Source organism: Panicum hallii, chromosome 5 (genome assembly GCF_002211085.1).
Source record: "Panicum hallii strain FIL2 chromosome 5, PHallii_v3.1, whole genome shotgun sequence".
NCBI classification, from domain to species: Eukaryota; Viridiplantae; Streptophyta; class Magnoliopsida; order Poales; family Poaceae; genus Panicum; species Panicum hallii.
Genome location: NC_038046.1, coordinates 57,122,326 through 57,132,077, shown reverse-complemented (window position 1 = coordinate 57,132,077; position 9,752 = coordinate 57,122,326).

Genomic DNA, 9,752 nt, shown 5'->3' with positions numbered 1-9,752 from the left:
CCGTGAACGATGCCAATAATCCCCTGCAGGTTTATACGTCATCCAGGTCACATCGATCGATCCATCTGACGACGACTGGGGATGGGGAGCAAGCTCGATTCAGTGGCAGAAGGAAATCGATCTGCCCCGCCTCCCGTGACCTCATCTCCTGTTTTCCGGCTCCGGCGCGGGCATTCCGTGGGCTGAATCGCCCGCCGCTCTCCTCCTGTTTTGGTTTGCCGCCGCCGACGAGAGCCCGGTTTCCTTTCATTTTTATTTTTATTTTTGGCAAACGACCGGCGGCGGGTCTCCATGCAAATCAAATTTCTGCGTATACTCCTAGCTGGTTGACATCCATGGAAATTTAAAATTGGATCTTGGCAAGAAAGAGATATGACCGCATCAAATAAGCTAAACGTCCTCCAGTCTGTAAAGAGATGTTTTTTCCCCCTTCTTCTGGTTAAGTGTAAAAGGATGTTAGGTCATGCAATGATCATCCACAAACAATTTAAGCTGCTACTCGTCAACCTGGGCTGTATATATGTAGGAAGAGACCAGCCCGTTTTCCCCCAAAAGATCATTACTGGGCCTTGCAGCCCCGAATTATCAAGGGGTTTGTGCCTTTGTGGGCCGGCCTTCCGGCCCGCGACAAAACCTGTGTAGCTTAGATTTTTAATAATTTTTATTTTTACATTACAGAAATATATGTCATCAGTATTAGAAAATTGCCTTTTCTTCCTTCCTTCGTGGGCTTTGTTCCCCATCCTGTTTTCTATCATGAGTTCATGACCCAGCCCATCTCCTGTCTTCTCTCTCTCTCTCTCTCTCTCTCTCTCTCTCTCTCTCTCTCTCTCTCTCTCTCTCTCTCTCTCTCTCACACACACTCTGGTCGTCAGGGCTCGGCTGACGCGTCAGGGCCCATCTCCTGCCTACGCGCCGGCACTCTACGTGACCTTCTGACCGATGCCGTCGAGGTCGAGCTAGCTACGTGATCTTTTTTTCATTGTTCCGAATAATGCATGCATGCATGCAGATTTCTTCAATCGCGTGATTAGTGCGTGCCTGCATGCACGCGTGATTTCTTTCTTTTAATTATGCATAACTTCTCGAGAACCTCGCTCCATCAATGAGTATGAAGTAGCCGATCAAATGCATGACAGGTCGTTCTACCACTACAAATATGGAGGGGATGAGCACGTGCGCAGCTCCTCGATCGCCATTGCTCACGCCCAACCCATTTCCCCCCTCTCCTCGACCTCACTGCTCGATCCAACCCCCACTATTGCTGCATCGATCAGTTTAGCTGCAGCCTGCAACTAACGATCCAACATGAATGCCAGCAACGTACTGACTGCGTTGTTCTTGCTCATCGCTATGCTTTTCGGATCTCCTGCGGATGCCAGCAGGAGTAGTTCTATTGCCGTCGCTGCCACCACCTCCAAGCCGTTAGAAGCGAGCAAGGTCACCCTGATTTTCTGCGCCGTGAGCAAGTGCAACTTCTTCAGTCCGAGCTACGACCTCTGCTACTGCTGCCCGGACGCAAGTCGGAGAGAGCACTGCCACTTGAGCATGGAAGAGTGCAGGGCCAATTGTGCCTCTTGCAAACCCAAATGCCTGTCGTAGGTAGCCGGCCGTCTCCTTAGTTGGTCACGGGAGGGTTGCGGCAATGGTATATATTGCCATGTGCCAATCTTGTGTATTTTTCCCTTGGGACAATAATTTAATTGTTCATTCCCTACTGTATCTGCTTGTTAATTCGTATGATTTTTTTCTTTTTTTTGAAACGAACGTATGATTTCTAATGAGAAGTGGTAATAGACTAGTAGTAAGTGAAGAAGATTTGAATTGGAACAAATTAAAGCCTCAAGATCGACAGACAGTCACCCCGTGTGTCTTGCGAAAAACGGAACAAATGGGTCCAGAGCAATCGTATCTAACCCGGATGTGCTAAGCTCAAACCAGTCAGGATGCCTCAAGCCCAAACCGAACCGGCTGCTGGCCAGAGGCGGAGGACCCGGTATGTCAAGGTATGGCGGCCACCGTACCTTAATTTTTTAATAAGTACACCCAGATTATCAACCCTTTTATCACCGGCGGCCATGGGAGCTTCGTCTCCAACGTTCTGAGCAGAGGAAGAGGCTGCAGGGGAAAAATACAGTAGTGGGCCGAGCGAACCGTTATGTGCTAAACTGGGCTAACAGATGGACTTCTTTTTCATTAATGGCCCGCAGCAGGCTCCGTCCATCTATATTTGTCCCCATCGAGTTCCACCCGATGCGACTCCTCCTTTTCGTGAAACGCGCGGGATTTCCGAATCCCAATCGAAGACGAAGCGACGACGTCGTGACTCTCGCAAAGCAGCAATCGGGATCAGGCGACTGGCGAGTGTGTGACGGCACGCAAGCAGCAAGCTGCCGAGACCGCGATTGAGAAGAGCAGTCCAGACTCGCCTTGCGTCACGAGCTCACGGCAGTGGCAGCGGCGGCCGGCGGCTGGCGAATCAACAATTGAATACTGAAGAAGTGAGGAGCAACCATGATCGGAAGGGAAAATGCAAGGTCAAGTCTAATACAAGAGGTATATAAAGTGCAATTTGAAGAATTACTTTTCAGTTTTCATTTGTTTTCTTCTTTGCTTTGGTGAACTAATGCTGCTGCTTGCCTGCTGTGATGTGCCCATGTTGGAATGCAGATTTAAGGAGTTTCTGGTCCAATAGCAGAGGCTCAAATCCAAGTGCTAATGTAGGTGCTACTGTTGATGTGAAGAATGAAGAACAAAAGGAAGATGAGTTTTATAACGCCGTTGCAGCAGTGGAAGAGGAGCTAGAAAATGCTGCCGCAACTAAACAAATTCAAGAAGAGTTTGAACATGTCGTTGTAGTTGAACAAGTGGGAGACGAATTTGAAAATGTCATGTCAGCTTTGATGGAAGAGGCTGAACAAGATGCAGAAACTGAGAGAATTAGAACTCAGTTCAACCCGGATCATATTATTACTAATCCAAGACTTCGTATTCCAATTGATCAATTTTCTATCAACATCAGAGATGAAGTTAGGAGGGCTTTCATAGTTAAGGGTCCAACTCAACTAATTGGTTATAGTTTCCCTTGATCAAAAAATAATAGGTGCTTTCAAGGAAAATGATTTCAGCAGCATAATTGGCTTGAATATATTATGGAGAAGGATAAGGCTTATTACTTCTACTGTTATCTTTTTAAACATGATCGAATGGATGAAAAATTTGATTACGATGCCTTCACAACATTGGGGTTTGACACTTGGAAAAATGCATACTTGGCACTTCCAAAATATTATGGAAAGATCCACAATCAGTGTAGGATAGAATATGAAAATTTTAATGATCAAAGAAGAAGTGTGAAACATAAGGTTAAAAAATATACTAAAGATGCACTAATCAAGTATGAAACTCGTTTGGATACATCTTTGGGTATTGTGAGTTTTCTCACATTGCAAGGTGAGCCATTCCGCGGACATGATGAATCACCTTGTTCTTTAAATAAGGTAATTTTATGGAGATGCTTGACCGGTACAAAACAAGAAATGAAGAAGTGAAGCTTGCATTTGATGTGGCATGTCGCAAAAATGCCAAAATGACTTCTCCAACAATTCAAAAAGAACTTGCTGAATGTTGTGCAGCTGAGGTCACTAAAACAATAAAACAAGAGATGTCAGGTTGCCTCTTCTCCGTTCTTATTGATGAATCTCGCGATATACCACTTAAAGAACAAATAGCTGTGGTTGTGAGATAAGCATTTGAATTATTTGTGGTTTCATCATTTTGTTGACTTGATGAAATTATCAAACTAACGAAAGGTATAATTTGTGCTGCAGGTTTGTGAACAATAAAGAAAAAGTAATTGAAAGATTTTTAGGTATCAAGCATGTAAAGGAGACAACTCCAGAAGCACCAAAGAAAGCTTTGGTTGAGGTGATTGGTGCGCATGGGCTACATATTGCAAATTTGCGAGGGCAACGATACGATGGAGCTTCTAATATGAGAGGAGAATTTAATGGCCTTCAGAAGCTGATTCGTGATGAGAACCCGTATGCTTTCTATATAGATTGCTTTGCTCATCAATTACAGTTAGTAGTTGTTTCAGTCTCAAGATGTTGTTCATCTATTGAGGATTTCTTTGAGTACGTGACCATGACTGTGAACACCACTAGTTCACCTTGCAAAAGGAAGTACATATTGCTTGATAAACGGTACAAAGTTCTTTTGCATAAGCTGAAAAGTGGAGAGATATCTTCGGGAAGAGGGAAAAATCAAGCAACATCCTTGGCTAGACCTAGAGATACAAGATGGGGCTCTTATTATAGGACTTTGCTGCACATTGAATAAAGTGGGCTCTGGTGATTGAAGTTCTAGAAATTGTGCATCAAGACGTGTGCAATCCATGTAAAGCAGGAGGCTTAGTGCAAATCATGGAGTCTTTTAGCTTTGTGTTCATCATGAAAATGATGTCAAAAATTCTACGCATCACAAATGAGCTATTTCTTATCTTACAAAGGAAGGATCAAAATATTGTTCAGACAATGTTTTGGTTATTGATATGAAAACACGTTTGATGGATTTGAGGAATCATGGTTGGGAGCCACTATTGGAAGAAGCCACAATATTTTGCATTCAAAATGATATTACTGTACAAAATATGAATGAAGCAGTACCAAGATGGGGCAGATCAAGAAAAGGACGGAGGAATAACATCACTTAAGATTATCATTTTCGTATTGATATATTCTATGCTGCTATTGATGTTATCACCATAGAGTTGGATCATCGGTTTAGTGAGGTATTTCAGAATTATTAGTTTGTTTTTCATGTCTTGACCCAAGAGACTCCTCAAAATTTGATGTGGAAAAGCTAGTTGAGCTTACAGAGATATATTATGATGATTTCTCTTATTCTGATAAGAATGATATAAGAGGCCAACTGGAAAACTTTATTGTTCATGTTAGAAGACTTGAGTAATTTAGAGTTTGTCATGATCTAGCAAGCCTAGCTGCAAAAATGGTTGAACTTGAGAGGTTTATTATCTTCCCATTGGTGTATCACCTAATTGATTTGGCATTGCTACTACCAGTGGCGACGGCATCAATTGAAAGGGTCTTTTCAGCAATGAAAATTATCAAGGCTGAGCTGCGCAACAAGATGTCTGATGCTTGGCTTAATGCCTTGATGGTGTGCTGCATTAAGAGAGAGATATTCAAAGGAATTGATCTTGAGAAAATTAAGAAAGCATTCCAGAAAAAGAAAGATAGACAAGTGCAATTACTTAGATCTCCTAGACCTAAACACAATTAAAATATCATTGTCACCTGGTGACTGGTGTGTTTCTTGACTTGATCTTTTATGTTTTCTATCTTAAATGAGTAAATGCTAGGTGATCTTTCTCTATATATATGTTATGTACTTCTAAGTTTCATACTTGTTGGATTATTACATTTTGAAATGTACATTACATACTAATTTTAACTTGATCTTTCGACAATTCAACTTCGTCATACCTTGAATTTTTCCGTCCTCCACCACTGCTGCTGGCTGCTGCCCTCCACCGACGACCTGGCTCTGCGGCTCGCTCTCACCAAGTTCCACGACGCCCCAGTGCGGCAGTGCGCGCCGAGGACCGCCTGGGCGGCCGCGCCCAGGTGCTGCTGGACCATCAGGGTCGCGCCGGCACGCGGTGCAAGGTGCGAGCAGCTGCATCAATGCCGGGCGGCTCACCGCCGTCAGGCGCCTTCGTTCGAGGCCGAGCTGCGGGCTGCCGCCGGCGGAGACGCGGAAGAGATCGACACGCTGGTTATGCAGTACGACGAACCTGCATGGGTACGGTGATCTTCCCGAGTCTGGTTGGTTGTGGACAGGGGTGGTTCCAGTTGAATCCGGCAGCTTGGCCGGCGGTCGCGTAGCGACAGAGGCTGCGACGTGCTTCGTGGAGACATTGCCGGCAACGGGTTTTGTGAGATTTTTCGCGACGGGGTTGGCGGATGGGGCAACCGCCGGCGGCGCGGCCGTCGTCTCGCCAGGTTTTGTGATTTCACAAATTAACCCCTATTTATTTTTGGTACTTTTACAAAGATCCCCCTTATTTGGATCGCGATCCGATATTTTCATATTAGCCTCTAGTTGAAATCGCGATTCGATTTTTTTCATATAGACCTTCTTTAGTTTTACAAATAGACCCTCATATGCCTTGTTCCTCCTTCCTCCATGCTTGGATGTCGCGCCGGCCGCCGGCTACGATGCACGCAGCGTTGCCCGATGTACAGACCTGCCGCCGTATTGGAGGATTCCCGCGGCTATTTCTTCAACCTCATCGTGCTTCCGTACTCCAATAGCGGTCACGTCTTCATCCTCCGCGGCACACGACCTAGCCAAGGTTTTAAATAGCCAGCTATAGCTACGCTATAGACGGCTATAACTGTTAGAAAGGGCAGCCGCTAAACGGCTTAGCTGGCCATTTAAAACCATACACCCAGCTTCAGGATGGCCCGCCGTGGCAGAACTGGGAAAATAAAGCCGCTGCCCTCGACCACGCCACCGCGGAGGCGCTGCAGAGGCTGCTTTCGGCCTCGATGCAGCCGTCCCGGCGTCCGTGGCAGGAACGTCCCGGCGCTTTCCTGGAGCTCGTGGATGGAGGCCGACAGCGCCGCCTAGGCCTAGCAGGCCTGTGGATGGCGCGTGGGGGTTTTCTGCGGCGATCGAGGAGCTAGGCCGCCTCCATATGCTAAACGCGTCCTCGAGCTCGCCCTCCGCGAGCGTGATCAGGCTGGCCCTGTCCTTGGCGTCGCCCGTGCGCCACGCCGACGGCGACCGGAGGTGCGGCGGCGGGTAACCCAGCTTTGAAATTAAATGGAAAGCACCTGTATGCATACACACAGCAGAAACTCCGTAAAACTTTAAAATGGAAAGTACCAAAGAAAATAGGATTGGAGCTCCTATCTATATGGACGGAGCATGTAGCTTCTGAACTCAAAAGGAACTCAGATCCAAGAATTGAACTGAGATTGGTAGTAAGGGTCTAACTAAGGAAGAAAGAACAAATGAATAATGGGAACGGAGCAATGCAAATGGGTCCAGAGTAGTCTAACCCAGTTGTGCTAAGCCCAATCCATTCAAAATGCCCCCAACCCAAACCGAGCAGAACGGGCTATCTAGAACGGGCCAGAACAACAAACCAGTGCCAGACGCCCAGACCAGATAGAGAAAACACAACCTCTATACACTTGTGTTTTATTTTTCTGAAACGAGACACGCATGAGACATGCATGCTAAATACCCAACCTACCAACCAACCTGAATCATCAGCTGGTGCCATGTCCCTGTCCAGTTCCTGCAGGCTGTACGCTCTTGCCGCGCCTGCTCAGCGGTCAGCGTTAAAAGAAGCGCGCACCATCGACCGACCAGGACATGGAACACACAGCGTCGCACGCAGCAACTACCTACCTACCTACCTATACGTGTTGCTCTGCCGTCGTGTACCACGAGAGGTGTCAAGTACGACGCGTACGTGTGTGTATACTATGCATGCATGGCACATTGGCACCAGACTAGCTAGCTAGCAGCATGGAGGTGTGATGACCGTGCATGTGCGTTGATCGCCGGAGCATGATCAGGAAGCATGCACGAACATGCAGTTGCATGGTCGCACGGGTCATTCATGGATGATGCGTGATAAGCTGCTCTCGGAGGAGGATCCATCGTTCTCAGACCGCCGGCCGGCCGGACAGCAGGAAACAGTAGTCGAGCGAGCCCAGCCACGAGGGATTAGCCCGGCCCATACCCATCAGCCTTAATGGCATTGTGTGCGTGCTTGCATGTAAATCGCCACGCATCTCCATCGCAGCAGGCAGCGGATCCTGCTGCATGCTACACAGTGTCATCGTCTGAAAACGAGAGGCGAATGCATAGGCGGGCGCCGACGACCTGAGGCGCGCTGTGGAGCGAGCGTAGGCTAGCTGTTCTGTCGATGCGTCGCCGAGCTCGATCAGTCTGTGGGCGGGCTTGATGCCTGGGCCGGTACGGTTCTGAGTTAACGTGCTGAAGTTTTGTTCTCGACGAAGATCGGAAGCAACAATAATGCCGCGGGAGGCGCCGACCGGCTGCTTTCATTTCGGGGAAGCTGGCTAATTCGGCGAGATAATTTCGTTGTTTTTGTCGACCCGACCTGGGATTAATGTATAGCACTACTTCAGTTCACTTGCCCCCCGGCCCTTAGAACACGCACCCCTTAGCTTAGATTGTTTAAGTGTCGGAAGTAATCATCATGCCGGGGATCCTCGATTATTGCACAGTGCAAATCTCAGGATCGTCCTCCATGTGCCGTGCAATCATGTCGGCAGGCGGCGAGAGCGCAACGTGGATACATGCCTGTGCCTGTGTGTTGCAACGCCCGGCAGGTTAATCGGTCTGTATCTCTAGCGAGCCAGGTTTTCAGATAATTAAACCGTGTGACGATTCAACCATCATCCGGTGGAAAATCGCACCTTTCCTATCACAACGTGGCTAAACGAACGGCAGGGAAAATGGCCCCTAAGCTGTTATTCGTAATTTTGGTGATTGGATAACAATATAATCATTCGAACTAATGAGTTTGTCAAAATATACCTTTAAACGTGTTTATAGATTCCAAGGATGTAATGGAAGACATTCAAGTATGAAAAGATTTAATCTGTCATGCAAATCAAGGGCAGCCGCCTCAGAAGTTACTGGAATGACCCATTCATTCTGTGCTCGGTGAAATGACAATGACGGAATTAATCCGTGACCCTGTATCGATCTCTATTCGGTGCTGGAATGAACAATTTCCATTCGGTACTGGAATAGGCTTACAGTATTAACCGATTTAATATGTCAGCAGTCAGTGACCGTTGTCTAAGTGCTAAAAGTGGTGACCGATCAATTCGGTCATGGTGATTATACTTGACCGAATTGATCTATAAATGATGCGTGTGCAATATAAGGAGCAACGGCTAGTTTTCTTGGTAGAGGTTATAAATACCCCTCCATGCGGCCATTTCATGGGTGCTAGAGCTTGGAGAAACTATAGGCTTGGTTTCCACGTACATACAAGTGCTCTATCCACCAAAGTGCTCGAGAGAAGATTAAGGCAATTAGCAAAAGTATTAGAGCTTGACTACTAGTGCTAGTTTAGACCTCTTAGCGCATTGCTTTAGGTTTAGCCTAGAGTTAGGCGAGGTTTGCACACCTCTTTGCTGTCGGTGCTTGCGCACACAAGTGTTGTAAATTCGGGGCTTGTAAGTATTGCGAGACCCTCCAACCGAGTTTGTGGAGAGGCCGTCGGTGCTTGTGAGAGGGAAGAGAGGCCCTCAGCGATTTGTCAAAACTCTACGCTAGTGAAGATGGCAGGAGCATCCAGGAGAGGCAAAGGGGAGACCCACTTGCGCATGGGGAAGGCCCGTCGGCTATCCAGTATCCACGGAGTTACTACGGAGTTACTCGACCGGGAGCGTGGCCCTTGCGCGGGCATTCCCTCATGAGGGGCTCTAATGAGGATTAGTGAAAAGCGAGAGTTGTATGATACCTCAGTAAAAGGTCGTCGTGCCGGGAGTTTGCATTCTCTACCCTATTTACATTCCGCATTATTTCTTCCACGTACTTTCCATATTTACCTTTCCTAGAATTATCTTGTGTAGTTTATAGGATTGGAACCTAAGGTGTAAAATTTTTATGCGATAGAGATAGCAATACATAGAAAAATCTAGTGCACATATAGATATATTTTGGAATAG